Source organism: Accipiter gentilis, chromosome Z (assembly GCF_929443795.1).
Source record: "Accipiter gentilis chromosome Z, bAccGen1.1, whole genome shotgun sequence".
NCBI lineage: Eukaryota > Metazoa > Chordata > Aves > Accipitriformes > Accipitridae > Astur > Astur gentilis.
This window is the reverse complement of record NC_064919.1, coordinates 9,079,816-9,102,993: the sequence shown is the minus strand read 5'-3', so window position 1 is coordinate 9,102,993 and position 23,178 is coordinate 9,079,816. Positions and strand designations below refer to the sequence as shown.

The 23,178-nt window shown below is 50.2% G+C and overlaps 1 long non-coding RNA gene across 1 annotated transcript; it reads right to left on the bottom strand.

Annotated features, from left to right (window-relative positions):
• Positions 1-5,291: 5,291 nt before the first annotated feature.
• LOC126036589 (uncharacterized) lies at positions 5,292-5,926 on the bottom strand. Its single transcript, XR_007505186.1, has 3 exons — positions 5,885-5,926; positions 5,515-5,623; positions 5,292-5,361 (listed from the first exon to the last, which is right to left on the bottom strand). It is a non-coding gene; the product is annotated as an uncharacterized LOC126036589 (long non-coding RNA).
• Between the last annotated feature and the right edge of the window lie 17,252 nt (positions 5,927-23,178).

The window sequence follows — 23,178 nt, the reverse complement described above, 5'->3', positions numbered from 1 at the left end:
CGATGGAGGGGCGCGGGGGCCCAGGAAACGCACTGGGAGAAGGGGCAGAAAGCAGCACCCACAGACCCCGACTGCCAGGGAAACAGGCATTTATTTCCTTTTCTATGAAGATACCATCGCTGGGGCCCTGCTAGTGCCGCCGGCGAGGCGGCCTCTTGCAGGGCCGGGGAGAGTCCTGGGGGCCAGGGGCCCTCCTCTTTGCGGGGCGCCGGCGCCCCCCGGGCGAGCGGTCCCTGCCCCGGCCGGGAGCGGAGGGGCTGCGGCTGCAGCCCTGGGCAGAGGGACCTGCCGCCGCCTCCTGCCCCGGCTCCTCCTGGGGCTGCTCCTGCTCTGCCCCTGACGGGCTGCCGGAGGAGCTCGGGTGAGGGGTGGGAGTCCCCTCCTGGGAGCCGGTGGAGCTGGAGCTGGCGGAGCTGGAGCTGGCCGCAGGGCTGTTGTCCTCCTCCCCGGCACCATGGGAGCGCAGCAGCCTCCGGGCCTCCTCGCTGCACTGACGCACAACGGTGTTGATGGTGCCGTGGACCAGAGATGCTGTATATTCCCCAAGGACAGGCCGCAGCATCCGGACCATGACCTCCGCATCCGGACCGTAGATGCATAGAGCGTGCAGGATGCTGCTCTCTGCACTCTTTGCCTCCCACCACCACGGCCCAAAGATTGCCTCCAGCTCCTGGCGCAGCCAGGGCAGCACGGGATCGAGGAGGTGCTGCTGCCTTTGGAAAAGTTCTGCCCAGACCTCAGGCAGGAGGCCACCCACGGCCTCTGGCCCCGCAGCCCCCTGCTCAGCTGGGGACGGTATCCCCTGCGGAGACGATGGAGGGGACGCCGCAGGGTGCTGGGGGCTGTTTTCGGGCAGGGGGCCGGGAGCGCTGCCTGCCTGGCTGCTGGCATCTGGCCGCTCTTCGGTGTCTGCGACGACACACTGCAGATAGTCGTCTTCTGCCAGCACAGAAAACCTGACATGCTCTACTGGTCTTCTGCAGAGTGGGCACTCTGGTTTCACCTCTGTCCAACGCAGGATGCAGCCCAGGCAGAACTGGTGGCGACAGGGCATGGCGAAAGAGACGTCGTCTCGAGCATCATGGCAGATGGGGCAGCTCCACTCCGTCTCCGTGGCCATGTTCGCGCTCCGCGGCAGGCTGGGGAGAGCTGAGGATGAGGAGCTGCTCCCCCTCGCTGGCGCCGGCACTGCCAAAGGGTGTCGCGCGCTGCAAAAGGGAGAGAGGCCACGGTCGCTCGCTGTCCCGGGCAGAGGAGCGGAGCAAGGAACGCCCAGGCCCCTCGAGAAGGACACCCTCCCGGCTCCACGAGCCCCATCGCCCGCCCCACGGCCACCCCGGGGGGACGCTTCCCCGCACAGCTCACCTCCGCTGCTGCAAGCTTGCCCCGCGGTGCCCGGCCGCCTGAACCTGGCAGGGCCGGGGAAACACAGGGGGTGGCTCCGGGACGGGCAGCGAGAGCTGCCGACGGCAGCCCCCAAAGCACCACCCGGCACCAGGAGAAGCCTCGCTCGACCCTCCGGACCTCGCAGGCACGCTCGGCAGGAGTCCAGGCACGAGCCAGACTGGCCCAGGCTCTGCCGGCGCCCGAAGCTAAGCAGCGAGGCACGCGAGGTCACAGTCCACCGCCCGCTGACGTCAACAGTCCACCGCCAGGTGATGCCACCCTCCACCACACGGTTATGTCACAATGGACCGTCCACCCTCTCAAAGACAGTTTTGGAATAAAGTACAGGAAGAATTGCATGGCTTTGAGGACCAGGGGAATAGAAAATGGACTGAGTAGACCAACCTGTAGAACAATTCATAGAAAGATTTCTGCTCCAGGTTGAGGAATCTAAACTTAGAAACGGCAGCAGAGGACAGAACAAAGTGATCCATTACGAAACGTCTCCGAGACATCAATGTAATGCCTACTGTGAAAAAACTGTTAGTATCTTAGGAAAAAAAACCAGCAATTAACAAGCCGGACCTTGAGAGTCAAAATAGTTTGATACCCTATTCTTTCAGAGTTTCTTTTCAGAAATCCAAGGATTTTTCCACATGAATTGGTTTTCCTTTTGTAACGGCACTTCATCACGTCAAAAAAACAGAAAGAAGAAAAAGAAAAACCTAAATAATATACCAACTGGAATGCCAAAGTATGAGGCATTTAAATAGTTTCTCCTTCACTCGTTACAAAAACACAAGGACTGGTTTGATGAACAAAATCCTTTGGTGTGTGAAGTAGTTAGGAAGCGTCTCTTTGTCTCACGCGGAGGGCAATAGTTTACTATTTCATACAGCCTCCCTCAAAACACGTCGTTAGCTGTCACATGTGACAAAATTTGTCTGAAGCTGCCTTTCAGCAGCCGCACTGTTAAATGCAAGATCAGTTTTCTACGTAAACGGCATACGACTACACGACGGCTACGTCAGCACCCTTTCTTTCCAAGCTGCGTAGTTGTGTCCCAACTAACTAAAATGAAGCGTGGCAATTCTGCTAGGTGTTTCTTGGGAAGCAAATTACCAAGATTCATCAAGTCCGTGGAAAATTTCAGGTTTGGGTTTACGGCCCCAGTCCTTTCCATCTTGCATTTGTTCAGTGAACGGAAACAAGGCCTTCTCTTGTGAGGAAGCCATGAGGAAACAGGTCATATTGCCCAGTCAGTCAATCAGCCAATAGAGAACCAATAACCTCTATTAGGATTCCCTATAGGTTTCATTTGTTAGACGAAAAAAATAGAAGCCGTTTCGAAACACTAAAGCATTTGATACTACAAATTTCACAAAAGCAGGGGTGGGATTAATATTTTGCCTGCAATACAAAGTGATGCCTTAACTCTTCATCCTAAAAGCAGCCAGTAAGGATAAAGACGGTGGAATTGAAACCGAGATGTAAGTGATCTTAAAACGTGTTTCCTATGTTGTTTTTTTAACTCAGAAACAAAAGAATATACTTAAATTTCTCAATTTCCCTGTTGTTCACTGAAGGTACTGTGCTTGGAGAGAGCTCCACAACGTACACGTTGCAACGGACTAGAGCAGAACAGAACAGAACAGAGTAGAATAGAGTAGAACAGAACAGAGCGGAACTATTCCAGTTGGAATGGGACCTAGAACAATCACCTAGTCCAACTGCCTGACCACTTCAGGGCTGACCAGGTTAAAGCATGTTATGAGGGGCATTGCCCAAATGCCTCTTCAACAGTGACAGGCAGGAAGCATCGACCACCTCTCTAGGAAGGCTGTTCCAGTGTTTGACCCCCCTCTCTAGTAAAGAAAGGCCTCCATCACGGGTGTGAGTGCAGAATACATGCAGATAATCAGAGAATCACTTTGTATTTGCAAAATAAGCTTCCTTTCCAAACGTTTCAAGGGGGCGGGGGCAGAGGCGGAGGGGGGGAAGTGTGTTAAGAATCAGCACTTCCACACTGAAGAGAGACTCCAGCAAGCAAAAATTCCGTCTTGTCTAAACTTTAACTTTGGACAGGTTCATCCTTAGTCTGACGTCTGGGAAACAATGCAATTCGGTCCAGGTTTACATCTGCGACACAGACATATACGCAAAGTAAAACCGAGATTCATCTGCATAGAAATAGAAGTTTTGAATGTATAACGAACAACGTAGCTGGAGACAGTCCATCCGTATTGAGCAAAAGAGTATTTTGATTACGGCCTTTGGAGACAAAGGCAGCCTTGACAGTGAAATCACCCGAGAGTAAAGCTGATGCCCTGAAAAAATAGCTTCAGAGTACATCAGTGCAATACCACGACTGTCGTGGTACTCCAGCAAGCTGCACAGCCGATGGGGTTTTCTTTGGCCAGCGTGGACCTGGCGCTCTGCTTATCCCTTACAAAGTGGTGTTGGGATGCACGGAAGCCGTGCTCTGCAGCCCCCGTGCCCCGCGCCCTGGCAAGGACACCGCTCTTCCAGTCGCATGGCCTGTCGCCACTAGCTGGCAGGACCAGTCCCACCCGCCCCCCTGCCCAAAAACCCCTCCGACCGGGGGGCTGCAGGGCCCCTCCCATCCCCTTGGACGCAGAGAAAGGCAGCGCGGAGAGCAGCATGGTCACTCCGGCTGGGCACAGGCACCAACAGCCTTTTATTTGGCACGTTCCCCTTTGCCGAGGCCCTGCCACCCGCCGCTGACGGCTCTCCCGCTGACACGGGTGGCCGCCGTGAGGGCCAAGGCCCCTGCCGCTGGACTCTGCGGGGCCGCTCTCAGCTTCGTGGCGTGGCTGGCAGTCCCTGGGCCTTCCCACGGCGCTCCAACAGCCTCGTCTTCTCCCCCTTGCTAAAGGACACAGAAGAAAGGGCCTCAGCTCTGTGGCCGGGCAGAAGGGCCCGCAACGCCCCAAAGCCTGGCTCAGGCCAGCGGTTCTGGGAGGTGCTGCCGAGGCCAGCCCGCGGCTCTGTGTGGCGTCTCGTGGGCCCTCGTGCCCCAACCCATCTGCGGCGAGGAGAGCGCAGATCGGCCGGGGCTGAAGCCGGCAGGGCCGAGAGCCGGGACCGAGCGGGCATCGCAGCTGAGGGCCGGGTGCCCGGGAGTCACCGCACGGGGAGGGCGAGCACAGGCTGCCTGCTTTGGGAAGGCAGAGCCCAGCCAGCTGAGCCAGCCTTCCGTCTTCAGCCCGGACGCCTCAGTGGTGGGAGCCGCCCGAGTCTTTCCCCGGCCTCTGCAGGAGCTGGCACACACTTACGCTGCCCACGCTCTCTCCGGGAGGTACAGCTCTGCCGGCCCCTCTGACGCTCCCCGTCTTGCGGCGCTTTGGCGTCTCTCCTTCTCCTGCAGCCCCTCCTTCAGCTTCTCGGCATAGGCCTTTCTCAGGAGGTGGGGAGGGCGGTAGGGATCCTCAAAGACGTAGCGGCAGGCGCTCTGCAAAAGCAGAAGACACTCTCCTAAAGCCCCACCACCACTTGCTGGGGCTGCTCCCAAGGCTTCAGCCCAGGCGCGTGACTTGCACAGTCTTCTGGGCGGTGGCGCTGAGCCCTCGCGGAGAGGTATGGGCACACAACAGACCGCCCGTGCCACAGCCGACTGCACGCTTCGGCCTGGGGCCGTAGGGACAGCTCCTCTTGCAGGGCAACATGCAGGGCAGCGGGCAGGCAGAAGGCCCCTGCCTGGCCAGCTGGCCACAGCACTGCTGCCGTGCCCGTGCCAGGAGACCTTCCCTGCTCCCCTCCTGGGGAGCGGGAAAGGGAAATGCCCTTTTCCTGGGGGCTGGGAAGTGCATGCCATACCTGGCCTCGCTCCGTGTTCCGCCCCGCTCTGCTGGCATGGTATTGGCGCCACACGTCCGCTTCCACCTCTTGGCGCTTGGATGCCATCAGCAGCCGGAGCCGTTTTTCTGCCCTCTCGGTGCGGAGCGAGCCCGTTCCCTGGAGGGCAGGCACACACCACACAGGCGGCGTTAGTCTCCTCGGGCTTGGGCAGGGCGGGAGGGCTGGGACGGTGGGCAGCTCTTGCCGCCTCTTCTGCCCTGGCCCAGAGCCCGAGACGTGACGCAGGGCTGGCAAATCCCTAGGGCATACCGTTCCCGACGGCTGCGGAACGCACGCAGGGAGATGCAACCGCGGCTGAGCTGGAGGTCTGGGCTGCTTCAGCTCCTCCTGGGACTTCTCCCGGATTACTGGCAGGACTCTGAAGAGGCACGGCAGGCTGAGCTTGTGGGAGCCCAGTCTGAGCCGCTTGCTCCGGGACAGGCTCGCAGCCTGCCGCCCGGCTCCGGCACCACGCGGCAGTTTGGCAGGAGGTCCGCGTGTCCGGCAGGACAACGCCTCCGGGGCCTTTCGGCATCGGCGCAGGCAGCCCCCCGGCCGAGGGAAACACCTCCCTCGCACTACGACAAGGGCACGGTGTGGCCCCGCGCCGCCAGCCACACCGCTCCTCCGCAAGGCTCACCTGGCCTGGCCGGCTTCCTTGGCTTTCGCCCGCTCGGCTTCCTTGGCTTTCGCCTGCTCGCCTTCCTTCGCCCGCTGCCTGGCTAGAGAAACCCTCCGCTGAGCCAGGAACACCGGGTCCAGCACGCTCACTGCAAGTGGGAGGCAAGAGGACAGCACAACAGCGTCTTTGGGACCCTGCGGGCCCGACAGGAGCGCCCACAGCCCCCGGCCAGCACTCGGCTGGGACATTACCTCTGCGGGCACCCCCGCCCCACGGCGCCGGCTCTCTCCTGGGCTTCAGAGAAATCGCAGGGGCCGACGGTTGATGGGGGGTCTCAACTGCAAGCCTGGAAAACAGGAAGGCACCAGCTGGGCAAAAGGGCACCACGCTCCCTTGGGGGCTGGCGCACATCAGCTGCTGGCAGGCACCTGGAGCCAAGTCCCTGGAGGACGTGGCTCTCTGTGGCACTGGAGGGGCCCCACCGTCACCGCCAGAAAGCTGGTGATCGCTGCACATGCCCTCCTTGCTGCCCCCGCAGACCCTCCCGCCTCTCACTCTCTCAGGGCACATTGAGAGTGCGCTTTGTCTGCACTCTCCAAGCCGGGGAGGAGCGAGCAGCTCACCTTGGCAGCGTGATGACCTCGTCTCGACTGAGCCGGCTAAAATCGTTTTTGCCCGCGAAGGCCACGGTACGCAGCATCTTGGAGTCCTGCAAGGGGACAGGGACATATCAGCAGACGCCCAGGACACGTGCTGGTTGCTCACAAAGGTGGCCAGCCCTCTCGCCGCTCAGAGACACAAAGGCTGCCTCTCAGGAAGCCTCGCACCACCTTCTCCCTTCATGTCATCAGCCCCTCCCTCAAAGGCGACGAGGCGCTACTGAGACTTGGCCTAGCTCATCGGGAGCGTGTCTAGGCCGGGTGGCGAGGCAGGGGACGGCAGCCAACAGAAAGCGGCTGGAGAGAGCCTTGACAGCATTGCCACAGAGCCCCGAGGAGAAGCCCCGCAGAAATGACAAGCTCACCCCGAGAAGAGCTGCCGGCATGTTGCCCGTGCCATCCAGCTCCAGCAGGCAGTCATCCAAGAAGGTCATGCTGACCACTTTTCTTCGCACGGCAAGGATGCCAATGCCCTTGAAGGAGAACTCCACCTCCTTGTTGTCTCGCAGGGCCCCAGCGAAGAAGAGCAGGGTCTCGTGTATGCACTGCTCCACGATTTCCCGGCGGAAGTGGATCTCGGCGGCGATCTCCTCAAAGTCCAGCTGAACGAACGGCGTCTCGTCTAGGAAACAAGCGCAAAGCAACCAAGTCGCTCCCACTGCAGTTCGGCCGACTCTGAGACTAGGTGCCATCGGTGCCCAGCCCTCGGGCAACGCTCTGCTGGAGAGCGCTCCCCCTTCACCTTCGGCCACGTCTCCAGGGTGGACCTGGTGCACAGCAGAAGGCAACGAGAAGCTCTGCCTCCTGCTGCGAGCAACCAGCTGGAGCGGAGGGTGAGCTGGGGACATGAGGCTGGCTCCCCAGGGAGGGGCAGGCTGCTGGGTTGCCGTACGCGTGCCCGCACTCAGCGCTCTCCAGGTCGGAAGAGCCTTTGCTCGGCCACGTCACAGAGTTGTCGGCAGCAAGCCGAACGCAAGGGCTGTGCAGGGGAAGCACCCGTCTTCTTACCAGGAATTCTGGTCTTTGCACACTTGAGCTGGTAAAACAATGTAATATCTGCACTGAAATGTATTGCATGCCATTAAGAAAAGAAAAGAGAAAAAAAGACAAGACAAGTAAAGAAAAGAGAAAAGAAAAGAAAAGAAAGAAAAGAAAAGAAAAGAAAAGAAAAGAAAAGAAAAGAAAAGAAAAGAAAAGAAAAGAAAAGAAAAGAAAAGAAAAGTGTTTCCAGAGAGGTGTCAACAATTGTTACAACACATGTAAATTTCTTCATGAATGTTTTTATGGGCTGCGCTCTTGGAATTTATGCTAACTGATGTGTAATATCTGTACAAATTCTAGTCCCTGAGTCTTGTGTATGGCGAACATCAATCTCTTGCTACTCATGGAAGGCTTAATTTCTAAGCGTGTATTAGATGGCAGCATGTTCTTTAAAGAAAATTTTAAAAGTCACTATGAGATAATGGAAAATACATTGTACAGCCGATGAAAGCATGTAATAATTTTAACTGTACAACAGGTAAAACGTATGAGTTCATCTGGATTTTGGAGTTCACAGCTACATGTGCAGATGGTCAGGGGTGTAAAGGTATCTGCTTTGGCAACATCCGTTTTGAGGATACGATGTTCTCAGCATGGGTGATTACAGGTTTTGTAACAGATAAAATGTTATCTAATAAAATCACGATTTAAGGTTAGGATTTTTAAATTATGATATTGCACAACCAATACAGAAAATGGAATTAACTGAAACCCCTTTGTTCTCTTCTAAGTGTGTTATTTTTGTTTTGTTGTTGCTATTGCTTTTGGTAGGAACCTTAAAAAAATTCTTCAAGAATAGCCTTATGTTGAGTGTCTTGGCTATAATAGTCAAGCAATAAAATCTGACTGTGAGGCATGGATTTTCCTTTCTGTTTCACCCAAGGGGAATCAGAATTAGTCACACTGCAATCAAAATGGATTTCTTTCACCGAACAGAAGCCACGGAGTTAAGAAATATCTTTATATTGCAATTTTCAACACAAAGAATTGTAAACCACTTTTTATCTGCTCTATGGGAGAGAGATCAGTGACTTTTGAAGTGCGAGGTAGCAATTTGAATGAAAACAAGCCCCGAACAACTCAGAGGTTTAAAAGGTTTGACCGAAGTTAGGGCAGGATTCAGTTATGTGAGTTATAGTTCTGAAAAGCAAACAAACCCCACCCCCAAACCAAACCAAACCCGAACCAGCACGCCCTTAATTCTTATACCAGAAATGAATACTGAAATCCTTTTTTTTTATATGTATATTTTTTTAATTTTGGGTTTTTTTAACAGCCCCCCCCACACCCCAACCGCCACGCCTCCGGCTTTCTTTAGACTGTAGTTTCCTGTGGGTAGAAAATTCCTTCTGTTCTTTGTGGGAATACGCCTAACCCAAGGGAAGCACAACTTCCTTTTTTTTGGAAATGAGGGGTTTGGGGGTTGGCGGGCTTTCGGTAGCGGGGGAGGGGGCCGCAGGGCCGGCTCCTGTGAGAAGCTGCCAGAAGCTTCCCCGGCTCCGAGTCGGACCCGCCGCTGGCCGAGGCCGAGCCCGTCCGCCATGGCGGGAGCCCTCTGGGAGAAGAGGTTGAAGAAGGGGAACCTGCAGCGGGGGAGGAGAGCGGGATGTGAGAGAAAGCCCTGTGCAGGCAGCAAGGTCAGTGAGGAAGGAGGGGAGGAGGTGCGCCGCAGGAGGTTGATGCCCCCGCCCGCAGCCCGTGGTGAGGCGGCAGGCTGTCCCCCCCCAGCCCACGGAGAGGAGCGGGGCAGCAGATGCCCACCCGCAGCCCGGGGAGAGAGGAGCCCCCGCCGGCCGGCGCAGGGGGACGGATGCCCCCAAGATGGCGGCGGCGCAGCCTGGGACTGAAGGTGGGTCGGCGGCAAGGACCCCCGCCAGGGAAGTTTGTGAGGAACTGCGGCCCGCGGAAAGGACTCGTGCCGCAGAAGCTGGTGGAGAACCGTGTCCTGTGGGAAGAACCCCACGCTGGAGCAGGGGAAGAGCGAGGAGGAGGAGGAGGAGGAAGGAGCGGCAGAGACAAGGGCTGGCGAGCCGCCTGTCAGACTGTCAACCGCCGTTCCCCTGCGCCGCCGGCGGGAGGAGGTAGAGAGAAGCGGGAGTGGGGCTGAGGCGGGAAGGAGGGAGGGGTGGGGGGAAGGTGTCCTCAGGTTTGGTTTTACTCCTCAGTACGCTTGTTTTGATCTGCCTGGTAGTAAGGGAAACGGATCGTGTTTCTCCGCCAAGTTGAGCCTGTCTTCTGCCCGTGACCCGCAGCGGGGAGTGGTCCCTGCCCGCCCTTGTCTCGAGCCGCGAGCGTTTCTTTGTATTTTCTCCTCATCCCCGAGGCGAGGCGGGGGGCGGGGGGGAGGAGTGAGCGAGGGGCTTCGTGGAGCTTTGTTACCGGCTGGGCTTAAAGCACGGCATTCGGATTTACCTGGGAAAAAAAACCAACACCAAAAAAAAGGAAATAAAAGGAATATGGCACAGATGTGATGTGTTATTAACTACTAAGGTGTAAGTGTCTAAGAGAAAGTTCAGAGCGTTTCTCTCGGCCAGCATCAGGGTATTTTACCGAACCTTTCGCATGTAAGCGGGCTTTGGTGTTATCAGTAACCTGGTTAACGGATGCTGAGCAAGCTCTTAGCGTGGTCTGCGTGCCAGACTGCATGTCAAAAAGAACCTTTGCCTTGAGAAGGAGAAGGGCTCTTTGCTTGCTAGGGTGGGTGCACAGGTGGCCACTTGGGCAGAGAAGTCGCCCGAAGAAAGGACGGAAGGCAAGGTGGGAGGAAGTCATCTGTCTGCCGCTCCCTGCTGAGTGACGGCACTTTTCAGCAAAGGTACTCAAGGGATCTGTTATCCCTGGCATAGATGTCGCTGGGGAATTTTGCAGAGTTGTTGGGTAAACCCTGACTCAGCAAAACTCTGTGGGATTTAGGGAGGTGAGAATCTCACCCGTAATGATGGGACCTCTGTTCCCTTCCTGAGGCTGCACTTTCACAGGGGCTTCAATAGCTCTTTCCCTTCTGCAGTGACGTGGTTTCCCCCCAGATCTGTGGTAAATGGAAAGCTGGTTTGTCTGGAATTTATCAGTTTGATAATAAACTGAGGGACAGGCTCCTTTTGCTTGTCATAAAACAGTGTTTCTGCGATTATCTTCTGTGAAAAAGTTGTATTACACGTTCTTCCGCTAAGCCAGACATTTTTGGAAGCATTTCTATTCAGGGAGGTGTAAAGTTCAGGAGATGCGCACAGATAGAAAAGGCTGTGAGCGTAGAGAGTCACAGAGTAATGAACGTGGTGAGAGAGTAGGTATGATTTGCGCACAGAATTGCGCAGGAAAACATGAGCTTTGAGTAGCCAGAGGTATGCCGCGTTCATGTCGGAGCTGGATTGCTGTGCCATTCAACGCGGAAGTACAGCATGATTCTTTTCAATGACGGCACCAACTTGGAATCGTAACTTTCAGGAGGATGCAGGGTTAGAAGTGCCAAACGTATTCCTTAGTGAATCTAATCTCACTAAAATATTAAGTAAATCTGTGACAGAGGTTAATAAGCTGGCTCCTGACTTGAAGGACATTCCTGAAACGGTCATCAGTGGTTTTCAGCTCGGTAGGGATGGCACAGGAAAGGAAGGACAAAACCTGGAGAAAAGGTGATAAGGAACTTAATTCTGATGAAAAGAGAACGAGATTTGCATCAGCCTAGCACACGTTTCATTCTGTGGTTACTGCTGGGTAGTTCAGGAAGGCTCCAGAACAGAAATAACCTGTTGATGGAAACTTTCCATTGAAATCTAGGGATGAGTATTTTTAGTCATGCCCTGTAGGTCAAGGGGTACTCCTAAGGAGCTCAAAATGGGCAAAGTGATAGGAAAAGGTACCAGCTTAGGTGGAAGAGTTGCTCCGCTGGTCAAGAAAATAAGATTCTTTGGAATCTTATATGTTTTGGAAAGGGAAGCTTCTGAACTGCTAAAAGTATCTCGTTCTCTGAAGCTCTTAAAAGCCTTATTTTTCCCGCTACTTCTGGAATGCTTCTAATGAACATGAAAATAGTTTCTCAGGCATAGTCTCAAAAAATGAGAAGACGTGTTTAAATTGAATTGCATGGTCTGGAGATGAACATTTTCCTTGGGCTCGGAGCCTGCAAGGAAATAAATGTCAGCTAGATGGTAAAGAAAATACCCTTCTTCCAGTAGTGGATTTTCTTTTGTGTTATGTGGAACACTGTCTCTCCCTGAAAAACAGAAAAGGGAATCTGACTGCCTAATTAAGATTTCAAATAAAGATCTGTTAACGCGATAAGGGAACAGTCGTCGATGTGGATGTTGCAAATTAATCCCCTTCAGTGGAAAAAACCCAAAACTAAACAGGTTTGCTGATTCCATCCATGATAGGTATACTGGATTGTTTTTAAAATACTATGCTGTCTGCCGTCTTTCAAAGAACACTGTCCCCTTTTTTCACGGAAAGGAATCAATAGAGAGTTCCCCTTCTTCCCTCCAGCCTTAAACTGGATTTTGCTTTCATGCTAGCGGGAAGATCAGATATTTCAGTCCGTTAATCCCAGAGTCTTTATATAGGAACAGGAATTCACTGCTTGGGGGGGGGGGGAGGGGTGGGGGGCGGAACAAAAAAGAAAGATAAAAGGGAATTAAAATTAAAGCTAAAATGTCCCCAAATGACAATGTAGTATTTTCTTGAGTTCTTCATTTGTTTCCTAGTTCTTTGTGCTCTTTAGCTGGTTAAATGTTCTTTTGCTGTCAACAGACTCGATAATCTTTTGCTTCTCTGCACACAACCTTCTCGTTGTGTCTTACTGATAAAGGCTGCTCTCTTCTTCTCATTAGCATTTACTTCTGTTCTTTTAGCAGACTGTTCTATTATTTCCTTCTTACCTATAAGGAATTTTTCTATACTGCAGTGTCCTTTGGCGATCACAGGTGCTCTGACTGAATCTTTCAGAGCATTGCAGAGGATGTGTCGTTTTGGAGCACTTGTCCGTGTTCAGACAGCGGTGTTCTTACCGTGGGTCTTCACAAAGGAAAGGAGAGTTCAGAAGTCAGTGTTAATCTCCCGTGTAATGATACAGATCAACTAAAGGAAAACACAGTGGACAGCTGTGGCTATGCTGCAAAACGTGTTTTTCTAAGAGCAAAGAAATTGGAAGGTAAAGGACAAAGAAGTTGGAGGAAAATACTGGGAATGGCCAAACGTGAAGGGAGGCTATGACATATGCTGGCATGTCGCGGTAGAGACGGACACGACAAGTAATAGATCATGCAAAATGGCTACTTTCTTGTTCTAACACACCTTTTTATCCCCTTCTTCGGAGTATCTGTTAGTATATGATTGGCTTAGTTAGTAACTAACAATTCATGATTGGTGAGTTCGTCAGGACGGTTCTTCTTATCACTATCTTGTTTTCGTACTGGTCTTCTCGGATCTTTCCAGACTTCTCAAGGATATCCTACAAGCTGCTCAAGGTCGCGCTGTTCTCGAACTGTCAGGAATTCCGTAGACTCCTTGCATCCCCCGACACTGGCATATCAGTTCAGAGTTTTTGTGGCAGACGACTCTGGACTCACACACTGGTGCTGTCCTTAACCTAATTATTCTATGCACTTGGCTTTGGCCTGCATGGGAAAGCTGAACCGACCGTAGCGAGTACTGCATAGCGGAGAGGCGATAGCAGGGTGCATGGACCAGAGCAGAGGCCAGTGCGTGGGGAGGAAGGGAGCGGAGGCACCGGCACGTGGTGAGCCAGAGCTCTGATACCGCTCAGGTAAATTTGTTATCTGAGTGTGCTTGGTCTGACTAGCGTGCCGTTAGCTCACGATACTGGTACTGTGTCTCTGCTGGGCTTTTCTGCCTGGTCTGGGATAGGAGCAAATCGTCACGAGCGCAGAAAATGCAGGCAAGCAGTGCAAATTTTGGAGGAGGTTAAATCCAGGTTTGGGGAAGATGGTAGGCCAAACTGTTGCTGTGTGGTAAAATAAAGATTTTCAGACTTTTTTTTTAATGTGGTGCCCATGGCAAGGTTTCCGATGCCGCAGGCGTCAGCATGGGTTACGAGTATCCCTAAAAGGAGCACCAGTATCTCTCCCTGCGCTAGCTGGAGGTGGCTGGCGTGATACACATGCCACAGTTTGGAAATGCAGAAAGCGGGATGTTGAAGCCAGGCATTAACTGTTTTTCAAAGCTTGGCATAACTTTGCAGATGCATTAATCCTTTTCAAATCCATCTTTTTTTTAAAGACGTATTCTTCTGTGAATAAGAGCTGAAGCCTCTTAGAAACAGCTTTGAAACTTCCACATTGTCTGTCACAGCTTGCCCTGAAGCCCCAGTTCATGAGACGGAGAGTGTATTTCTCACAGGTTCTTCAGGAGATGATACTATTTTAACTATTGCCATCTCAAGTCTTACTTCCAATGTGTCTCTCAGTTTATGATCAAGGCGATGAATTCCAGGCAAAAAGGATGTTCCGGTTACACTGCCATTTAAATATAACTTGAGCTATATTTTGTTACCTTCTGGGACCTGCTAGTAACGATCGAGGAGAATTAGTTGCGGCACTTAAGCACCTTTACAAATTTAGCCTGAGGCTTTTCACCTTGATGAGTCTTTTCCTTGAGTTGTTTGCACAGACATCCTGTGGGTGTACAGACTTAATTCTTTCTACAGAGAGAATAACATATTGCTAATCCTCCAGAAACAGTTCTTTAGCTTTTTTCAGAAATAAGGAATAACAGTAGAATATTTGAAATGGAGCTTTTATTCAACAAAACAGCAATAATCTGGAAGTAAATGGTCCGGAGCCTTGGTTGCCTACACATGGACAGACCAAAGAAAGGTGGCTGCTCTGTGCCTTGGCTGGAGAGTTGTTTCCCTGAGGCACTGCACCTCTGTCCTCTTTCCAGCTTTCTTCACCTGCCATTCATTCATATGTGCCAGTCCCAGAGGGACGATGTGTGTTGCAGCAGGGGCCAGCTGGGACACAGCAAGGAGACCCTGAGCTGGGGCCGGACGCTGCTTGGGAAGCAGCCACAGGCTTCTGGTCTTCCAGAAACCTGTTCCACGAGTGAAGAATTGGAGAAACATCAATATGGCATTACCATCTTTTTCCATGGGATTTCTTTCCTATCCTCAGAGTCCTGCAGCGTGGCTACCTCTTCATGGTAAACACCCGAGGCCATCATCCTGTGGTGAGGGTCATTTTGTGCCTGTAGAGCTTGAAGGTGGGATGGGTCATGAAGAGATCCAGCTTCAGCTTACAATGTCTGCTCAAATCGAAGGCAAAATTCCCGGTACTTCGGCAGTGGAGGACTGCACCTGTAGTAGGTGGTTTTACAACGCAGCCACTCTCTTGGACAAAGCTAAGCATACACAGAGGTGTCCACAGGTGCCCAGCATTAAATTTAAAAAAGCACATGTAGAATTTCAGGAGTAATTTTTGGTTTCATTTCTGTTCCTTATTTTTTCCCACAGGTTCACATGTGGACTTTTCATACTCTTTTTTTGGTACGTTAAAGCTGCAGCCCCATTCCCAGTTGTTTTGTTTGTGCTGCTGAGAATTACTTCAACAATTTTCTTACTCAGATCTGTCTGGAAGGGTTGATTATTTTATTTTTTCTTTACAGTCTTTTTCTTTAATAAATACGTTTTGCACTAGCATACTTAAATGACGGTAATAACAGAGCACTTGTAATAAAACGGCGGTCTTTTATAAATTCCCATTTCCCCTTCCAAATACTTGGAACACCTGTTTGGGGCTTTATTTCTTTGGTTTCCATTCTCTGTCATCCTGTTAAGGAATAAAGCATCTACCAGATTTACTTGCATCTGAAGAGTGAGCAAGACGGTGTGGTCTCATTGACTTAACAGGACCAGAAGCCAGTGTCTGCTGCTTTCTTCTCCTCGCTTTTCAGCTGAATCACTGGACAAAATTTGCCAGTGTTTGCGTTGTACTCACCATCCAACTATTCCCATTAATGGCAATGATACGTGGGGTGCTGGGCACATTTGAAAACTATGATTTTCTGTTTAACTTGTGTTTAAATGAAGTCACACCATTCATTGCTTTACACTGGTGATGGGAGGGGTAGGTGTCCCTGGTGCAGCAGGTTTGAAAGCTGGATTGCTTGTGACTCTCTCCGGTATACAGTTACCCCACCATCTTTCTTTCCTGCTTTCTGAAATGCTGGGTGTTTCTTCTATTATTGTTATGGTGTTCTGCCCCATGTTATTTTAGAGGGATTCTGATATATTTCCAGAGAGCTCCCTTCCTCTCCAGATACCTAATCCAGATGCCGCTTTTGGCTTGGACATGTCCTCTAGCTTTTCATATTGTCTCATCAGGGCGGCCATGGGATGGGTTGAATTACGTTGGTTTGATGCTTGTGTCAGTCTCTGCAAGCTGCACTTAAAACCACGTGAACTCCTTGCACGCACAGAAAACCTGTGTGTCGCCAGTAAGTAGGCATAACCCAGGTGTTATGTCCCTTTTCAATCCGATTAAAAACAAGGTATTGATGACTTGCCTTAAAGAAAGACCTGTGTGAACTGACTCCACTTACGTGAAGTTCATTTTGTACTATTAGCGTTCTCAGTATTTTTAAGACTTTTTTAGCTGTAAATTTGTTACATAGATAGCCTTACAGAAATTCCAAAGCAGTACAGGCTCCCGTTTAAAACTATTGGGTCTGAATTCCCCATACCTCGTTGCTTCTGCTGTCTCACTACCTTACTTACATTGAATAGTATTCGCTTCCCGAGAAGTACTTTTGGAATACTCTAACAGTACACTAAAAAGGGTTGTAGAAATAGTTACAGGAACTGATTTTTCAGATCCCAAACCCATAGTCTTTACTCTCCAGAATATTGATTCAGTGGTATTTTCCATCATTCTGCTTACCCGAATGGTGCTGGGGAGCAGAGACTGTGGGATTAGTTTCCTATGCTCTCCTGGGCTCAGACTCACAGGGTTTGATAAGGGGTAGAAGAAGGAAGGAATGTGGAAGGAAGTTGGAGCGGAAACAGAACATAGTGTACAGAACCAAGGTGATGCATCCCGAGTAACCCAAATACGTAGCAAGCACTATGTCTTCTGAGTCCCAAAACTTCAACTAGAAAATTAATCTTTGCATTTTCAGTGGAGCCGTAGAGACAAAGAAATTGTGATAAATAAGGTTTTGATCTGTTTTCATTACCCTCAAAATTATCTTGGAATTTATATCAATGTTGCAGCGTATATGAATGAGATTAATGCAGTTGTAACACAAAAGGGGGGAAAAGTTGGGGGGGCGGGGTGTTTTTGTGTTTTTTTTTTTAACATGGGCTTAGTATTTTTGTTCAAGAACATAAAAGAGATTAAAACACCAGTGTCTTTGGGATGATGGAAGTGTGGGAATGGAGCTGCTTTCACATCCAGAGCTGTTTAAAAGTTTGCTTTTACCTGGCAGCCTGCCTTTGAGCATTTGCATAAGGCTTTGATCTAGGTGTCTGAATAGGACACAAGGGACAGTGTGCCAGGACATTATCATTAAGTGTTCTGTATTTGTTCCCTCAGCTGCTTACTTTGCATTGTAATGGGCTGTTGTTTTTTCATACAATTCCCAGCCCCCAGGCAGACACCGGCGCAGGTGAATCCTGCCTGCAAGTACCACTGAGCAAAGGTTTCTAAGAGCAAAACCAAATATTTATTCACTACTTTCTCTAAAACTGCATTTGCACACTTTTTTTGCAAAACAGTTTCCTTATGCTGCCAACTCCACCAAATAAAAATGTTCCCTTTGAAATTCACCTCGTATCTTTCTCTCAAAGATTTAATTGGATAAAATGGTATCAAGAGGTCTGCACCAATCCCAGGATATGATGACAATTTTAAGTAGGGAGCTATTGTGGAAGTTTTCCTTTGGCAGCTTCCCTGAGCTCCCTGCAGACTCTATCCCCCAGCATCTAGCAGTCTATAGACAGAAATCAGTATTCCTTGAGAAAGCAGAAGGTAGTAGCAAATTACAGGACCACGTGCCAAGTCACAGAGTTCCCAGCCAGTTACATTGGTGCTTCCCCTTCTGAGTGCTGGGAGGTGCGTGGAGGTCTTGGTAACAAACGTGAGGCTGTTTCAAAGAGATTACTCAGAATAAAAAAGATTCAGCCGCAGAATACTTCCAAGGACAATATTTATCTACCTGATACAAGAAGTGAGATGTCCGAAATCGACACAGCAAATTATGACAAACTGAGACTCATGAGATGAGATGAGTAATGAAATTAGTAGATTTCCTCCATTCGCTTGCCTGTTGAGGAAGGACACACCTAAGTGAAAAATAAACTGCCAGGCCGCAGTAATGTAAAAGTGTGAATGCCTGTGCCAGGGATGTGTGTCGCCTTATGCCAAATTAGATGTATGAGCAATAAGTAGGGCAGGGGCAGATTAACAGACCAGGCAGAGAAAGCAGCTCTAGATTTCCTTTTTTGACGTGGTAAAAAAAAAAAAAGTTGGATTGCTATCATATTGCATATGATAGCAGGGAAAATTATATCGTAATACAAACAGACATGCACTGCAAAAGAGAAATCTAGCCACAGATAATGAAGTCAGTCATCTAGTTACCTTTTTGTTTGTTTGATTTAATTTTATTTTTGGATGACACTTCTATGCAGTATTTTGACCTTGGAAGAAAAAAAAAAATGAAATTGGAGTAGAGTTGAAGGGAAAAGTTGATTCTGATGTTCTGACAAGGGGGCTTTCCAAAGCCCTTAGCAGTCACCCAGGCATCCTTCTGAGGACAGCAGTGGTGGTTGCTGCCTGACGGTGAGTTATCTGTGGTGAGCAGGAGTTTGAGGATTAATCAGAATAGTAATGTGCTGGGAAGGAGAGCGCTCTGGGAGAAAATTGCCCACGAAAGAGAGAACGAGAACAAACAGGAAACAATGGGAAACATGCAGGGCAGGTTGTACGGAGTTACTTTCTACCCTCAGGTCTGTGTTTTTATAAAAGCTGAAATGCTTTTGCTTATTGGCAAAGAACGTGTGGAGAGAGCAAAAGCCTTTGCTTGGCTGCAGGTTGGGAAAATTGCCTGTGAAGGTGGTTCTAAGTATTTTAGCCATTCCTGGCCAGGCGGGTAAAGGGGAGTCCTGTGGCAAGGCTACAGCAGTAGGCAAAGGGATCTTTGTCCTCTCCTTCGATCTAGTCAAACAAGTTGCTTCAGTCTTCACCCCTACCTTACATCTCTCAGTGACTCAGTCTCTTAAAGGAGATTAATATTATCGGCCAAGAGCGGGTGAGATTTACGTAGCCTTACTGTGGTACTGTCAGGCTGTGCTGGAGGAAACAACAGCATTTCAGGCTATGGCTGTGTTACCGCATTAGCTGAAGGTTTGACTTGGGGTCTCAGCTCGACCCCCCTCCTTACACTTTGCTTTAGCACTACTCTAGCATAGGCAGCTGGCTGCAGGCCTGAGGTTTGTCTCAGGTGTGAGCTGCACACAGGGGGTGGAGGCGTGGCTGCCGATAGTCAGCCCAAGGGCAGGTTTTCTTTTTAACTGCTCCTCTCGGAATAGTTTGGAGGAATGAGCTTCCATCAAGCCGAGTTCATTAAACCTTAGAAAGCACAGAGAGGTCTTTGAAACGGCAGAAGTTCCACTAAGCTGGCAAATGAGCGTTGTTAGTTCCACGCTGCTGATTGCCGAGAGTTTATGAAAAACCAGAAGTAGTTGTGGTCCTGCTTTGGAAGGGCAGAGGATGCAGGAAGGACAGGGTTGCACAGTGGCATGCCATTTTCATAGTCATTTAATGAAGAGCATGGCTACCGTGTCAGGTTGCTAACAGACGTTCATAAATCCTTTCATTTTCACCTTCTGATGGCTTGGGCATGTCTCTGCAAATGAGAACGGGGAGCAAGGGACAGAGCTCCTTGGACAGCAGGTCAGCAGGTGTGTTTTTTACTAGCAGGTTACGCAAAGTTCCCACGGACAGAGCTCTTGGAAATTATGCCGTCACTGAAAGCTAATGAGAGCCCTTTGGTCCTGTGGTGGACTCTCTGTCGCGTAAGCAATGGGGTCGAGGCGGCCTGTCCCCAAGTGCAGTGTGGTGATTTCTCACAATTTCTCAGTGTGCTGATGCAGCCCGTTCTTAAGAGCGAGAAGGTGTGCTGTGGGGTGGTGCTGTGCATATGTAGCGTGCGTATGCGGGTCCTATGTGGTATTGCCATGGTCAAAAGGGGCAGGAGATTGCAGACGCTTCATTTAGAAGCTTCCTGACATGCCGTTCAGCACCGGCACTGAACTCTTGACTTGATGAACTGGGTCTAATGGCCTACGATTTAATTTTACTGCAGATGAAATATTGACAGCCTAGAACTGTTACTCTCTGCTGACACCTTGATGAATGTTTCTGGCTTGACGTGTAGAACGTGAGATGGGCTATCTTCGTTAACATTACTTTGAAAGCAGAAGATTAACCCTTGCGAAGAAGATTATGGTGAACAGGATATCACTGTGAATGTTGCCACACTGTGCTAATTAGATGTGGAAATTGCGATGGTTTCTGTGACACATGTAATTAATTTGTATGCCTTTCAAAGCTTTTGTGGAACAGATATCCTGCTGAGCTTAAGCCATTAGCACAAGATACGGAACAAAATATCTTGCTCTGTTTTTCTTTTCACACTGTTGAAAGGTCATCAGGCCCCTTTGCGTAGCCTTGAAAAAAAGATCTCAGATGCGTTTTGCTGGATCAAACAGCAAATCCAACCCTTGGCATGAACATGTGGACTCCCGGCATAAATTAGCATTCGGTTAACTGCAGTGGTGTTACGTAGCTGGTTCTATCAATGTCAAACGCAGCCAAGGGTTCGGGGATCAACTTCCCGTAGGAGGAATGACAACGAGGAAACAAAACCACCGTGAAGTCAAGTATCTTGTCTTGAGAGCTGTTCTCCAGCTGGCAGAAAGGGGAGAAAGAAACTTTTACCTGGGTACGCAGTTTTTCACATGTTCCTGGGAGTGTTGGAAAAGGCGTGTGATTGCTGCTTTGAAGAGAACCGCTAATGAAGTTACAGAAGGAGGGGAACATCCATGCTGTGCTCAAAGGCAGCTACCTTGATCTGGCACGAGCTGTTACCTGTGTGACCGGATCTCGTGGTTCTGTGTCAGGTGTAATAAAGAAGTCACGCTGGAAAGCGTGAACGTTTTAAAATAAGAACCACACTTTAAAATTTGTTGGGGTAACATAGGGAATAATTCACAAGTATTTTGCTCTGTGTGCGTGTGCATGTGTGCGTGTGTTTTTACCAGCTTTGTGTTAGGGCCTTCCTCTGCTTTTTCCTTTTCCCCGCTGAAATCGAGCACTTCTGTCCTCTGATTTGCAGCTTTGGCTTAGTTCCTGGTGCTAGAACACTCTGTCAAGAAGATGCAGACCATTAAGCATTAGGCTGCGTGCAGTTCTTCACAGGTGTCTACGTTTGCTCTGTAAGATAGTACCATTTTCACATGACATCTTTTGCATTGACAAGTCTTAGTCAGATGCAATTAAACATCTCCAAGGAAAGTAAATCTCTTTCCATAGTTGCATACAGATGCTCAGCAGCATCCATGCTTGTTTTTAACCATGCATGGATCATGTCATTGATTCACACCATATGTTCAGCTATGTAGCTTTTGGTGGTTTATTTCTTTTTTTCTAAGCTGTTTCACAGAGATAATAATTTTGTGAGATGTCAGTTAGGCAGCAGTTGCTGTGCGTCCAAAAGGTAGCCGTGCAAACCTTCGATCTGCCAGCAAGTGGCAAACACCTGCCTGTAGTTCACTGGGATGTGGTGGCCATCCAGATTTTGAGAAGTTACTTCTCATTTCTCAGAGCTGATTCTTTTTTAATTCCTGCAGCCCTACCTAATTTGTCACGTGCATGATTACACACGGTTGAAAGTGGTAACAGAACTTAAGTCAATTAACGACAACGCTGCCAAATAGAAATGGTTAGCTTCATTACGCCTGCCATTTACAGCAGATACTGCGATGGACAGTGACCCTAACAATCACTTTTTGGAACGAGTGAGGCAGCTGCGCTGTCCAATCTGCTTGACATTCGGCCTCCAGGCAGGTCTTGCTGCAGCAGCTGGAGGCACGGGCTCCCACACCAGGGCAGAGTGCATTAGAAAGTGCGTTAGAAACAGCACACGTTTGCAAGGAGGCTGCTCTTTTCCCAGCAACCGGGATTTCCTCATTGCAACAGCTGACGTTTTTCCAGGTCGGATGACACAAATATGCACTAATCTTAATCATCGCAAGCTGTCCTAGCTCCCTGAGGACAGTTCTGTGGCCGTGGGTTTGCCCTTCAGTAATGACACGCTTGACCTTTACATATTCTGTGCAACACGCAGGGTATTGCTGGAAAGTACAGTCTGCATGTGGAGACAATTTCAGTCGGTGGTTGCAACGTGCTGGTAGCTAAAAGCTTTCTAGTTTGAGGGCTGAGCATTTTTAAGTCAGTAGGCAGCGGGCTGTGCGTGTGACAGCTTTTTCTCAAGTAGAGGCCGTGTAGGACGAGGATTGGTAAAACTTTGTACGTTTGCTCCATTTGAGATGTTCCATCAGCAGCCACCATCGTTTCTTATATTTCTATTGATGAGTCACGTCTGCCATTGCTTCGCCCCTGCCTGCTGGCCTGAACACTTTGGGGGTGTGCCAGCAGCGGGGCCAGGCTGGCAGCCCTGGAAAAGAGCAGGAGAAAGGAGGTTTATGTGCTGTACGGCTGGGTTTGATCAAAAGGAACAAGATCTCTTTGTGCCTGCCTTTCAGAGATCTTTCAGAGGAGAGTCCCCTTGCTCTGCACGCTGCTTGAGGTGCAGCAAAGAGGAGGAATACGATCGAGTCCTGAAGGGTTTTCTGCCTGTGGGAGGCAGGGAGTGTCTTGAGAGAGAGTGGTCTCAATCCCATCTAATCGTTACCAAAACTGCTGGTTTGGAGAAAGGACCATTTCTACTTCTTGCAAGTAAGGCTGGTGTTCAGGGCTGTTCATGAGTTGTACACCAATTATTCCAGTGAGGCTGCACCTCAGGAAGGAGAAGCCGGCTTCACTGTGCCTGCGAGGAGCGGAGACGCAGCAGAGAGTGCAGGGGCAGAAGCTGGGAGAGCTGCATTTCGGCTCCAACTTTGGCACTGGCCTGCGGTGCCGAATCTCACTTCCACCAGCGCCTCATTTTCCCCATCTGAAAACCTCCGAGAGTCACGTGTCCCTGAGGACTTTGGGATTTACAGAGAAAAGTGCTATGGATAGAGGTGGTTATTTCAATGCTGGTGACATTAAACGCCAACGGCCCAAAATACGCCGCTGGAAAACCCACAGAGCCAAAAAGCTGTATTTCTAAGCGTTACATTTTTAATGCTGTGTAGGTGGGGAGAGTGAGAAGGCCAAGGATAACGGGAAGCAAGTGAGGAGTAATAGCGGTCTGGGCTTGCAAGAGCTAGCTAACGTTAGCGTTATTTGGTGCACATCATCACGGGCTAGGAGTACTGACCCGCTCCTGCTTGTCCGTCCATGCATAGTGAGCAGGAGGAGTGGACCATACGAAGTGTAATTCCATCATGAAATATTGATGTTGAGACAAACTAGAGCATTTAATCCCTTGAGA